This window comes from Chlorocebus sabaeus, chromosome 9 (assembly GCF_047675955.1).
Source record: "Chlorocebus sabaeus isolate Y175 chromosome 9, mChlSab1.0.hap1, whole genome shotgun sequence".
In the NCBI taxonomy this organism is placed as follows: domain Eukaryota; kingdom Metazoa; phylum Chordata; class Mammalia; order Primates; family Cercopithecidae; genus Chlorocebus; species Chlorocebus sabaeus.
In genome coordinates this window covers 946,063-958,736 of record NC_132912.1, presented here as the reverse complement: position 1 = coordinate 958,736, position 12,674 = coordinate 946,063, and the positions used below count along the sequence as shown (strand labels likewise).

The 12,674-nt window shown below is 43.1% G+C and overlaps 1 protein-coding gene and 1 pseudogene across 2 annotated transcripts in view; one reads left to right on the top strand and one right to left on the bottom strand.

Moving 5' to 3' along the window:
• Nucleotides 1–12,674, top strand: part of LARP4B (La ribonucleoprotein 4B) — a 125,847-nt gene that overhangs the window by 4,771 nt on the left and 108,402 nt on the right. The window lies entirely within an intron of this gene.
• Nucleotides 6,171–8,180, bottom strand: LOC103237760 (tubulin-folding cofactor B pseudogene; annotated as a pseudogene).

Here is a 12,674-nt window from a genome sequence, read left to right as displayed (position 1 = left end):
CCTCCTGAGTAGCTGGGACTACATACAGGTGCGTGCCAACACGCCTGGCTAATTTTTGTATTTTTAGTACAAATGGGGTTTCACCATGTTGGCCAGGCTAGTCTTGAACTCCTGACCTCAAGTGACCCATCTGCTATGGCCTCCCAGAGTGCTGGGATTACAGGCGTGAGCCAGTGCGCCTGGCCGTGTTTGATACAAATTTGAAAGCGTACTACTTAATTTTTTAGGTTGAGTGTGATAATCATAGAGATGAGACTTGATCTTTGCTGAAAATGTTCTTTATGAAGTCTGATGTGCGTGAATTTGCCTGATAAAATACTCTTGTATTTACACAAATCATGTTAGTCACACTGTAGCCAGAGTGTGGCATAGCCTGATGGCTGGCCTCTTCAGAAACTCTCCAGGACTGCCCTAGGCCTCGCCCTGTGTGTGCTTCCACTTCTGTGTTTTCTTTCTCTGCCCTGCCCCGCCTTTTAGTCAGGATCATACCTCCCTCTCTTGCCTTGGTGTTGCAAATGTTGTAGCCATTGCTCTTGGTAGATTCTTTGCCTGAAATTGAATGTCCACCTCCTTTTAAAAAAATTTTAAAATATTTACTTAGCTCCTTAACCCATCCTTAAAAAGATATTTTAGGATTCCTCCAGGCTGCTTTGCCTTAAGTTCTGAGGTTATGCTTCTCTGTTTCTGTAGCAACGTAAGTGTACCCTTGTGTTATTTAGCACATAATTAATGTAAGCTCCTTGTGAGTGAGATTCTCTTTTTATGCTTGTCAACTCTGCCCAGCCCAGGGCCTGGTAAACTGTAGATGTTTAATGAAATTAATTCAAGTAAAGAGATAAGAATGCTTAAAGCTATCTCCCACCTGTGTTCCAGAGAAATTGTTTGCTGATTGTATACTTATACCTTTCTGTAAACAAATAGGAAAATCTTTACTCAAAAAGAATACATTAGAAAGGTTCTTATAGAGTATAAAAGCTATATTTACAAATTTTTAACTGATTTTTCATAGCTACATACAGTACATAAAGTATTTTCAGATAGGGTGATTTAACCACACGACCTTTAAATTATACTGTTTCTCAGTCTTTAAAAATGTGCCCTCTTTCGGCTGGGCGTTTGTTTTTTTTTTTTTTTTTTGAGATGGAGTTTCACTCTTGTTGCCCAGGCTGGAGTGCAGTGACACGGTCTCGGCTCACTGTAACCTCTGCCTCCCAGGTTCAAGCAATTCTCATGCCTCAGCCTCCCTGGTAGCTGGGATTATAGGCATGTGCCACCACGCCTAGCTAATTTTGTATTTTTAGTAGGCGTGAGCCACCGCGCCTGGCACGGCTGGGCGCTTTGATTCATGCCTGTAATCCCAGCACTCTGGGAGGCTGAGGCAGGTGGATCACCTGAGGTTAGGAGTTCGAGACCAGCTTGGCCAACATGGTGAAACCTCGTCTCTACTAAAAATATAAAAATTAGCCAGGCGTGGTGGTGCGTGCTCGTAATCCCAGCTACTTGGGAGGCTGAGGCGGGAGAATTGCTTGAACCCAGGAGGCAGAGGTTGCAGTGACCTGAGATCACGCCACTGCACTCCAGCCTGGGCGACAGAGTGAGGCTCTGTCTCAAAAAAAAAATAAATAAAATAAATAAAATAAAATAAACGCCCCCTTTTTGATAGCCATAGAATTTCTTACCTTTATTTTGCTTTAAAATAAAAACATCGTGTTAACCCAAAATAAAACAATTGCAATATTGAAAATGTATCTTTTAAACTTTAGTGGAAGTTTTTCCATTTTTAATTTTCTGTTAAGTCTTGCTACAGGGCCTGGAATAAAGGAGGGCCACTGAGAGGTAAGAGAAGGGTTCATTTTCTTCCTGTGGCAAGTGTTCTGACCAGTTGAGCACTAGGGATACAAAGATGAAAGGCAACAGGATTTTTCTGTAAGGCCCGTCATCCAGCAGGAATAGGAAAGTGCGTTGTTCTCTGTAAAGCCGTAGAGACTGGCCTTTGGAAGTGACTGGCTCTCAGCTCCATGCTGCTTTGGATAGTCTGCTACAACAGTTACATGTGTTAGGGTGTATCCTGCCCTGCACTCTCCATGTCTCCGCTCCTTGATGTGTTATTCTTCATAGTATTTATGACACTATAACATGCCATGTAATTTACTTACTTTATGTATGGCCCATCTTCTCCAGTCTAACGCTCTCCCAACTGAGCTGTTTCGGCTGCTATGGCCCATCTTCTCATACTTGAAAGTAAACTCTTACGAGATCAAGATTTATATTTTGCTCCTCAGTATGAACCTAGGCCTTAGAACAATATCTGGTATGTAGCTTGCACTAAATAGTTGATGAGTAAATCCCAGTATCAACAACAGGGATAGATTGCCATCTCTTTTGGAGTTTGCTGTCCATTGAGACAGGTGGACAATCACATAATCCAATAGGAAAGTGCAGTGCACTAAGATCCGGCCTTGGGGGGAGGTATCAGGAGGCTTCCCTGAGGACGCGATGGTGGCACTGAGATTGGAGGGATGGTGATGGAGTGAGAGGTCAGCAGAGAGAATTACCTGTGTAGTGCCCCAGGTGGGAAGGTGCAGAATGCTTTGAAGGAACTAGTGTGAACAAGGCTGAAGGAAGAGAACACGGCTGGGAAGCAGGTGGAGAGTTTTATTTTACAGAGCTTGGGAGGTCCCATATAGGTTGATTATTTTGCCCTTTATCCTAAGACCAGTGGGAAGCAGTTGAAGGGTTTTATGTCATAGAATTGTCTTTTTTAAATGATTCTGTTTTGTAGAGAGTGGTGTGGAAGCAGGAAGTGGTTATATGGTGGGTGTTACTAGGCGGCAAGTTAGGGAACCTCTTTTTTCTTGTGTACACCTTTATACATCTTCATAGTTGAAAAGGCCAAGCCCCAGTCTAAATGAGACCAGCCAGCTTCCTTAAAATCCCTTTAATTTGTATTACATATAATCATGTATGTTTAAAAATATTTTATTCATTTTTTTGAGACAGTTTGTGTCACCCAGGCTAGAGTCCAGTGGCGTGCTCACAGCTCTCTGCAGCCTCGACCTGGGCTTGAGCGATCTTACCGCCTCAGCCTCCCGAGTAGCTGGGACCCATGGGTGCATGTCACCACACCTGGCTAATTAAAAAAATTTTTTTTTTTTTTTTTTTGTAGAGGTGGCAGGTCTCGAATTCCTGGGTTCAAGCAGTCCCAGAGTGTTGGACTTACAGATGTGAGCCATTGCACCTGGCTTAAAAATGCTTTAAAAATTGTTTAGAAAATATGTCTTAAATTTGCTAATATTTGCCAGTTGTTTAAAATATATTTGTTATTTCAGATAATTTCAAACTTATTAACATTCCTTTTTTAAGAATGTCTCTGAAAAATGAGAACATTTTGTTTTCACATTTCAGAGAGCTTTGTTTTTATTGTCAGTGCTCAAAATACAGAGATAAAAACCTAGTGATCAATTTGGTATAGATTTACAAATTGCTTCAGTGATTATTGTCTGTTAACATGTTAGACATTCTCTTTTTAAAAATACCAAGTCCTTCAAAATTTTCTTTATAGGCTTCGTGCTTTTCTGAACATTCTTTTTATTTCTCTTTGTTGATTATATACTTGTATTTCATTGCTGAGATTATCGTCTGTGTAATTTTTGCCTTATCAGAGAATACCAGTAACCTTTGGGAGGCATGTACAGTTTTTTTTGTTTGTTTGTTTGTTTTTACTGGGTCTGTAAAGAAGGAAAGTTTAGTCCGGTTGGAGAGCAGTCTCATTTCTTCCTGAGAAGTAATACCAGGCTCTCTGTCTGTGGGAGGGGTCAGTGAATCACCTTTGCAAACGAAAAGACGCCGTAGTTGGTAGGATTCAGATCTGTGCTGGGAAACCCCAATGGATTTCCAGTTCATTGCTTTAACCATTCAGTCCTGACTTTAAAAGTAGACTTGAAGTCCCTATGGGATGTTACCTTCTAAAAATCTAGACATTTGACAGGATGAAAGCATTGTCTCTTGTGCTTTTAGGGGGTTAAAAACATTCAAACCATTAATAGAACGCTGGTTGGCATTTAGTGTTTCTTGAGTACTGTAAATACGGTAGCTTACTGTGAAAGTCTTTTTGGGTGAACTTTTGTTTGGCATGGTTTTTTTTTTTTTTTTTTTTTTTTTTTTTTTTTTTGAGGCAGAGTCTCTCTGTGTCGCCCAGTCTGGAGTGCAGTGGCGCAGTCTCCGCTCACTGGAAGCTCTGCCTCCTGGGTTCACGCCATTCTCCTGCCTCAGCCTCCTGAGTAGCTGGGACCGCAGGTGCCTGCCACCGCACCCGGCTAATTTCTTTGTATTTTTAGTAGAGATGGGGTTTTACCGTGTTAGCCAGGGTGGTCTCGATCTCCTGACCTCAAGCGATCCGCCTGCCTTGGCCTCCCAAAGTGCTGGGATTACAGGTGTGAGCCACTGCGCCCGGTCTGCCTGGCATGATTTTAAGTTCTATGTTCCATATTCCTCTGTGGTTGATATTCATACCTCCAGTGATACTTGATATTTATTTAAGAGGTGAGGTCTCACTCTGTTGCCCAGGCTGCAGGAGTGGAGTGCAATGGCATGACCATTGCTCACTGCAGCCTCCAATTTCTGAGCTCCAGTGATCCTCCTGGCTATTTAAATAATAATTTTTTGATGCATGAGGTCTTGCCATGTTACTCAGGCTGGCCTCAATCTCCTGGCCTCAAGTGATCCTCCAACCTCAGCCTCCCAAGTTGCTGGGAATGTGAGTGTGAGCCCCTGTGTCTTGCTCCAGTGACAGTTGTTACCAGGCTAGATTGCTAGTTCAGATTGCCTTTCAGTGGGTCACTTGGAGTAGGGGTCGCTAACTCCCAGTCTGTGGACCCATAGCCGTCATGGCCTGTTAGGAACTGGGCTGTACAGCAGGAGGTGAGCAGCAGGGTGAGTGAGCAGCAAGCAGCAGGGTGAGTGAGCAGCAAGCAGCAGGGTGAGTGAGCAGCAGGGTGAGTGAGCTCACCTCCTCTCAGATGAGCAGTTGACTAGATTCTCATAGGAGCGCAAATCCTGTTGTGCACTGCACATGCAAGGGATCTAGGTTGCATGCTCCTGATGAGAATCTAATGTCTGATGATCTGAGGTGGAGCAGTTTCATCCTGAAAGCATCCTCCTCACCACCCCGCACCCCCTGACCCCTCTGCTCTGTCTGTGGAAAAATTGTCTTGCATGAAACCAGTCAGTCCCTGGTATCAAAAAAAGTTGGGTACCGCTGACTTGGAGTACTGACTATTGTGAAAATGAGTAACTGATGAATCAGCAATAGTTGCTTCTTCACACTGTCAGTGAAGACCAAAGAATGAATATGGGAAGCAGCATTACCAGTGTTGCTTTTGTGCACATGACCTTTTCAGTTTTTCACAACTTTCCCATTTTTTTCTATACACTGATGAATTGAATCTCTTCTGCTGAAATCATTATTCTTTAGGGCTCAGTAAGGAGAGTTAAACCTAAGCCTGAAAGGACTGGAGGTGGGACGTAGAACTGCCAAATAAACTGTAGAAGCATTGAGGCACTTAAAAATCTCCATGACCTGGCAAAATTCCAGTGAAGAGTAAACTTTTGCAGTGTGCCTTGGGATTCTGAGTGACCACAAGTTTTATTATCTTTCAGGCAAGGCCACACAGACTCTTGGCATAGTATTTCCTATAAGTTCAGAATTTTGGAAGTGTGTTGGTCACTGTGGTAGTCCCCCCCACCCCCGCCACCTCCCCTGCCAACCTTATGGGTAGAAAGAGGTGGTAGTTTTAGTCTGTTATTGAGAATAGGTTTTTCATGAAATCACATGAAGTTACAGCTCAACATAAATAGCTAAAGATTAGATGTTTTCCCAAAATCATTATATGGCCACAAATTATATTAGATAATTATATGAGTAAGGCAAATAAATGCTGGATCATTAACTTCCAGTTTCTTTCTTTCTTTCTTTCTTTTTTTTTTTTTTTTGGAGCTGGAGTTTTGCTCTTGTTGCCCAGGCTGGAGTGCAGTGGTGCGATCTTGGCTCACTGCAACCTCTGCCTCCTGGGTTCAAGCGATTCTCCTGTCCTGGCCTCCTGAGTAGCTGGAATTACAGGCATGTGCCCCCACACCCAGCTAGTTTTGTTTTGTTTTGTTTTTTCCGGGTTTCTAGTGAATTTAATGCATGAGTGTCAAAAATCAATGGCAGAGGAAAAAATGAATAAAATTAAAATGGGGTCAGGAGAAAAGGGCCATGGGCACACACAGGAGGGGCAGTCAATGGCCGAGTTAGGAGGTGGAGCAGTGGAATTCTTTGGGTGTCATATCTCGTCCAACCCGTAGTCCTCCTCCGGGAAGTGCCCCCCCCCCGCCCGTCACGACTGCTGGCTTGACAAAGGTGCCATACCTGGCCTGGCATTCGAAGTAGCGTTTCCCATTTACACTGCCATCGCTTTTCCCCAGTGGCTCATCATAGCGGACACCAATCCAGTAACCAGGCTTGAAATCTGTGAGACCTACATACATGATGGTACCCCAGTGCCCTGCCGCCCACACCTCACAGCGGCTGCCCACGGGGATGGAGCTGGCCTGGGTTTTCTCTTTGGCGAGGCGCTGGGTGGCCTAGGCCTCCTGCTGAGCCCGCTCCTCCTCGTTGTAGCGGCCAAGCTTGCTGTGCTTCAGGAAGAAGCAAACCGTGTCTTGCCTCTGGTCACAGGCTTCTTGTGAGATCGTGTACTTCTCCACCCGGGACACATCCTCATACTCACTAAGGCGGGCGCCGCTGTGGTCAATGAGGTGGATGCGGCGGCCGTCATCTACAGGGTAGGAGCCCAGCAGCGCATCCTCTTGATCCAGCTTGCTGTAGAACTTGTTGTCAACTCCATACAGCTCCAGTTCCATGCAGGAAGCAGGGCTGCCCACCAGCAACTCCAGTTTACACTTGAACTGAGCCGTGGTGAGGCTGCGGCTGTACCGCTTCTCTGAGCGGAAGGTGTTGAGGGAGCTGCTGATGAAAACGGTCACCGTGGGTGCCGACACCCCGTCACCTCCATCTTGCCGCGCCCTGCCGCAGCCTGCAGCGTGGTCGCTCCGCAGCCGCCACCGCCGCAGCTGCTGGGCTATCCTAGTTTTGTATTTTTAGTAGAGACAGGGTTTCTCCATGTTGGTCAGGCTGGTCTCGAACTCCCGACCTCAGGTGATCCACCTGCCTTGGCCTCTCAAAGTGCTGGGATTCCAGGCGTGAGCCACCGTGCCTGACCCTTAACTTCCAGTTTTCAATTTGATGTTGGGACGTGTGGTTAGGTAAATTTATTGTAAAGCATATGTTTATGAAATGTTTAATAATAATAATAGTGAACATAACATTTAATCAGCCTTAACCCAGTTGCATGGAATATTTTCTTTTTATCAGTTCCATTGTTATCAGTCTGGAATTACAAGACTGAAGGAACGTTTAATTCTTTTTTTTTTTTTTTTTTTTTTTGAGACAGAGTCTTACTCTCTCCCCCAGGCTGAAGTGCAGTGACTGTATCTGGGCTCACTGCAGTCATCACCTCCTGGGTTAAAGTGATTCTCGTGCTTCAACCTCCAGAGTAGCCAGGACTACAGGCACGCCACCATTCCCAGCTTATTTTTATAGTTTTAGTAGAGACAGGGTTTCTCCGTATTGGCCAGGCTGGTCTCCAACTCCTGGCCTCAAGTGATCTGCCTGCCTTGGCCTCCTAAAGTGCTGGGATTACAGGCCTGAGCCACTGTGCCTGGCCTGATTAATTCTTTTTTTTTTTTTTTTTGAGACGGAGTCTGGCTCTGTCGCCCAGGCTGGAGTGCAGTGGCCGGATCTCAGCTCACTGCAAGCTCCGCCTCCCGGGTTTACGCCATTCTCCTGCCTCAGCCTCCCGAGTAGCTGGGACTACAGGCACCGCCACCACGCCCGGCTAGTTTTTTTTTTGTATTTTTTAGTAGAGACGGGGTTTCACCGTGTTAGCCAGGATGGTCTTGATCTCCTGACCTCGTGATCCGCCCGTCTCGGCCTCCCAAAGTGCTGGGATTACAGGCTTGAGCCACCGCGCCTGATTAATTCTTAATTCATATGTTAGGTGTGAATTAAATAGTACTTTCGAAGTAGGACGTTTATATTCTAAGACTTTGAGGTTTGTTCTATGTTATTTTGTCAACTGAGATTTTGTAACTAGTTTGTGAAAATAACTGTCAGAAAAACAGTGTAATATTGCAGTTGCAGTCTTAGGATTTTAGATCTCTACAGACTCAGAAACTGAAGCCCGTGAGGTAAAATTAATTAGAGATACAGCTGGTTAGTTGGTAACAAAAGTAGGACTGTAACGAGTCTCCTCTTTAAGTCCAGCATCCCTTTGCGCTGTAATTGCAGAGTTCACTGTGATCGCTATTAAGGCGTACCCTGCGCTGTAGTGTATCAAAAGAAATTGGTGAAAGCATTGTTATGTTAGATATATATGTTAGATAATTTAAATAAGTGTTTTAACTTTTTGAGGTAGATTTTTATAGCAGGTATTAGACTGTGCTTTTTAAAAGATTGAAATATATTTACTCCAGGAAAATTAAGTGTTTTGTCATTTTAGATAATCCATTAACCTTAATCCAAATAGGGAGGTGCTAATTGGTGTTCTAGTTAACAAGCTCCAGTTTGTATCATGTAATCAGACTGCAGCTTACAGTTCATCTTTGAGAAATAGTCTAAGACAAACTCATGTAAATTGAATGGTTTTCTTCCTAAAGCATTCAGAGAGAGTTGTTAATTTTAACGTCCACGCTGTTAACACAGGAGTCTGTGTGCAGGCGCGGATCCAACTTCAACACCTGTGTCCATACCTGTCACCTTTGTGTAGAGGAACTCACACTAGAGATAATGTGATTTGCTGTGAGCTCTCCTGGCCTTTGGTTTACTGTCCTCAGGCAACTGTGGTATGTGTCAGGATCTTTCACACAGCTTTCTTACACTCTAAGAAACTACTGCAAATTGCAACAACTCCCACCCTCAACAATGTATTGGACTTGTGATTCAGAGGATTGAAAGCCCCCCGCCTTTTTTTCCCCCATTTATTCTTCAGACAGAACACTTGTTTTACTGTTTGGGAAACTGAGTCTTGGTGACAGTTTGCTTTACATCATCCAATACAGGAAGAACAGAAAATGGGATCTTTCTAGCTTCTTGCTTATAAGCCTGTTGCAAGTAATACCCAACTCTTAGAAAGGGTCAGCGTTCTGTGCAGCACCTTGGATCCAAATAACATGATATATTTGGGGGCTTAAGTCACACATCATAGTTCAGCATCAGAGATACAGGCCCTGTATTTAATAGTTTAATAACTTAATTGTTTAAATATTTAATAGTTTAATAATTACTGTTAAACAGAAAGTATTAATAGTAATTTTCATCGTGGTTATCTTTTGAAGCTAGAGATGTCCTACACTACAAGATTGAGAAAAGTTAACTACCTTTCTGAACAGTAATTCAGAATCATTGGAACTGATGGCAGTTTTCAGTGGCTGATTCTTATAGTTTGCCTGGAACTTTTTTTTTTTTTTTTTTTTTGAGATGGTCTCACTCTGTTGCCCAGGCTGGAGTGCAGTGGCGTGATCTTGGCTTATTGCGGCCTTGACCTCCCAGTCTCAAGCGGTCCTCCCTCCTTAGCCTCCTGAGTAGCTGGGACTACAGGCACGTGCCACACACCTGGCTAATTTTTGTATTTTTTTGTAGAGATGGGTTTTTGTCTTGTTGCACAGGCTGGTCTCAAACTCCTGGGCTCAAGCAATCCTCCTGCCTTGGCCTTCAAAAGCAGTGGAATTACAGGCATGTGCCATCATCCCTGGCCTGTCTGAAACTTTCTTTGTGATGTTAGTGTTGACCTAAAATGAAGAAGCTGAGTAAAGAGTTTATTTGGGCCAAGCTTGATGATTGCAACCCAGGAGCATGGACCAAGTTGCTCTGAGTATATGTATATGTATATGTATATGCATGTGCATGTGCATGTGTATATATGTATGTGTGTGTGTGTATGTATACACATTCTGATTAGCAGCAGTTACAAGTGGATTTTTATGATGGAATGATGTATGACGGTGCTGGGAAGGTTCATTCTCAGTCCTCAGTCAAGTCACTGATTTGTGTAACTGTCATTGCTTGTTAAATCTTCTGTAGTCTTTGAATTTCATGCTTTTGGTTTTCTTAGAGGTAAAACAATAAGATACATAGTAAAAATCCTGTTACATTGGGGATTCAGTCCAAATTGTAGGAAAACAATAAAAACTCAAACACACACACACACAATGGTCAAGGCTGGAATCTAATAACATGGGTACTGTAGTTTTCTTGGGAAGCATAATTTTTCTTCTCTCTAGTCCCCATTTTTACCAAAGATATAAATCTTAGGAGGACCAGCTTACTTGCAAAATAAGTTTTAGTATTGTCCTTGGGCTGATTGTTTGCATAAAATACAACAAGAATAATGATTGGCCATATAGTTTCTTTTTATCTTTGCTGGAACTTTCATAAGGAATTTTGGATTCAACTCTAAACCCTCAAGGCTAGGAAGCCAAGCCAAGGACTATGCTGGTAATATATGAATTGGGTGACTTCCTCTCTTCTTGAGGTCACAAAATATCTTGAGGTTCCTGGGCATGTCAGAAAGTAAGATTCTTTTACTGCTATACATCAGGAACCTTGTAAAGGAGCCGTGTAAACAAGGTACCAGGCTGGTCTTTCCAACAGGCTTCTTATTGGCTCTACATAGTCAACCTCAGTTGTTTAAACCAGTCTGGTCGTACTTTAAAATACACCGTTCCAGTCAAGAGCGTCGGTAGAATAGCCAGTGTCTTCAATTGTGTCCTGTTACAATAAACCGGTTTTTATGGAGCTTAAAACACATATAATTAGACTGTCATAAAATAAGGATACTCATGACTGGTTTACGCATTTTGGAGAAATCAGGTAGAAAGGCAAATGTTTCAGTTTTGCTCATAAAGTTATGTTTTACTCATTCGCTACAAGCTATAAATGAAAGAAAAAGCTTCCTTGACTTGGGAAAACAAAACATGAAAAGAAAAGAATCAGCAATGTTTCGAACAAAATGTTGTAAAAATCATTTCAGTTATCTGTAATTTCAGTCCTATGTAATTAAGTTTTATTCTGCTTGATATACAGAGTTAGCAATCTTCATGAACTCAACAGTTTATTAGAGTTCTGAAAGTTTTTACTTAGTCCAGCGATACGATCTCCAAAATTATCAGAAACTTGTATTCAAGAGTACTTACCACCAGGCATAGTGGCTCATGGCTATAATCTCAGCACTTTAGGAGGCCAAGAAGTGAGGATTGCTTGAGGCCTTGAGTTCAAGACCACCCTGGCCAACATAGCAAGACACCTATTCTACAAAAAATGGAAAAAGTAGCCAGGTGTGGTGGCGTGTGCTTCTAGTGGGGCTGAGGTGGGAGGACCACAGAAGTCCAGGAGTGGGAGGTTGTAGTGAGTTAGAAGGTGCCTGCACTCTAGCCTGCACAGCACAGTGAGACCTCGTCTCTTTCTTTCTTTATTTTTTTGAGACAGAGTTTCACTCTTGTTGCCCAGGCTGGAGTGCCATGGCATGATCTCAGCTCACCACAACCTCTACCTCCCAGGTTCAAGTGATTCTCCTGCCGTGGCCTCCCAAGTATCTGGGATTACAGGCATGTGCCACCACGCCCGGCTAATTTTGTATTTTTAGTAGAGATGGGGTTTCTCCATGTTGGTCAGGCTGGTCTCGAACTCCCGACCTCAGGTGATCTGCCTGCTTTGGCCTCCCAAAGTGATGGAATTACAGGCGTGAGCCACCGCGACCGGCCGAGACCTTGTCTCTTAAAAAAAAAGAATTATTTTCCATGAATTCCCTTGAAGAAAAAGCAAAATTTTGACCATAGCCAAGTGTAAACTGCTTTTTGAGAAGAGTCAAAGTAGAACAATAGTTATCTGTGGATGCCAAAAGACTTACAGTAGCTACAGTTAAAGTCACAATTTACAAGAAATTTCGTTATTTTTATGGCATACAAAAATTTAACATAATTAACCATAATTATGTCTGACATACCAAGACATATCAGGGTTTCAGAAATCTCATGTGATTTTGGAACACATATTAATAACATGCACTCAAATATAACCCAAAGTTAAACAGCACGTCTTACTTGACAGAGCTTCACATACAATTTTAACATGGAAATTAAGCCTAATAGATCTCTCTCGGACTTGCAGGGGATTCCTTTTGGAAAAGACTTAATTTTAGAATTTGAAAGTTGATTTTGGGAAATATGTGAAACATTAAAGGTTTAAAACTCTTGTTCAAAATAGGATCACAGGTTGCTGTAAAATACTAGTTATTTAGCCAGATAATTGAAAGATTTCAGGAAACAAAACCCTTTTTTTTTTTCTTTTTGAGGCGGAGTCTCGCTCTATCGCCCAGGCTGGAGTGCAGTGGTGCTATCTCAGCTCACTGCAAGCTCCGCCTTCCGGGTTCCCGCCATTCTCCTGCCTCAGCCTCCCGAGTAGCTGGGACTACAGGCGCCCGCCACCATGCCCGGCTAATTTTTTGTATTTTTAGTAGAGATGGGGTTTCACCGTGTTAGCCAGGATGGTCTCAATCTCCTGACCTCGTGATCCCCCG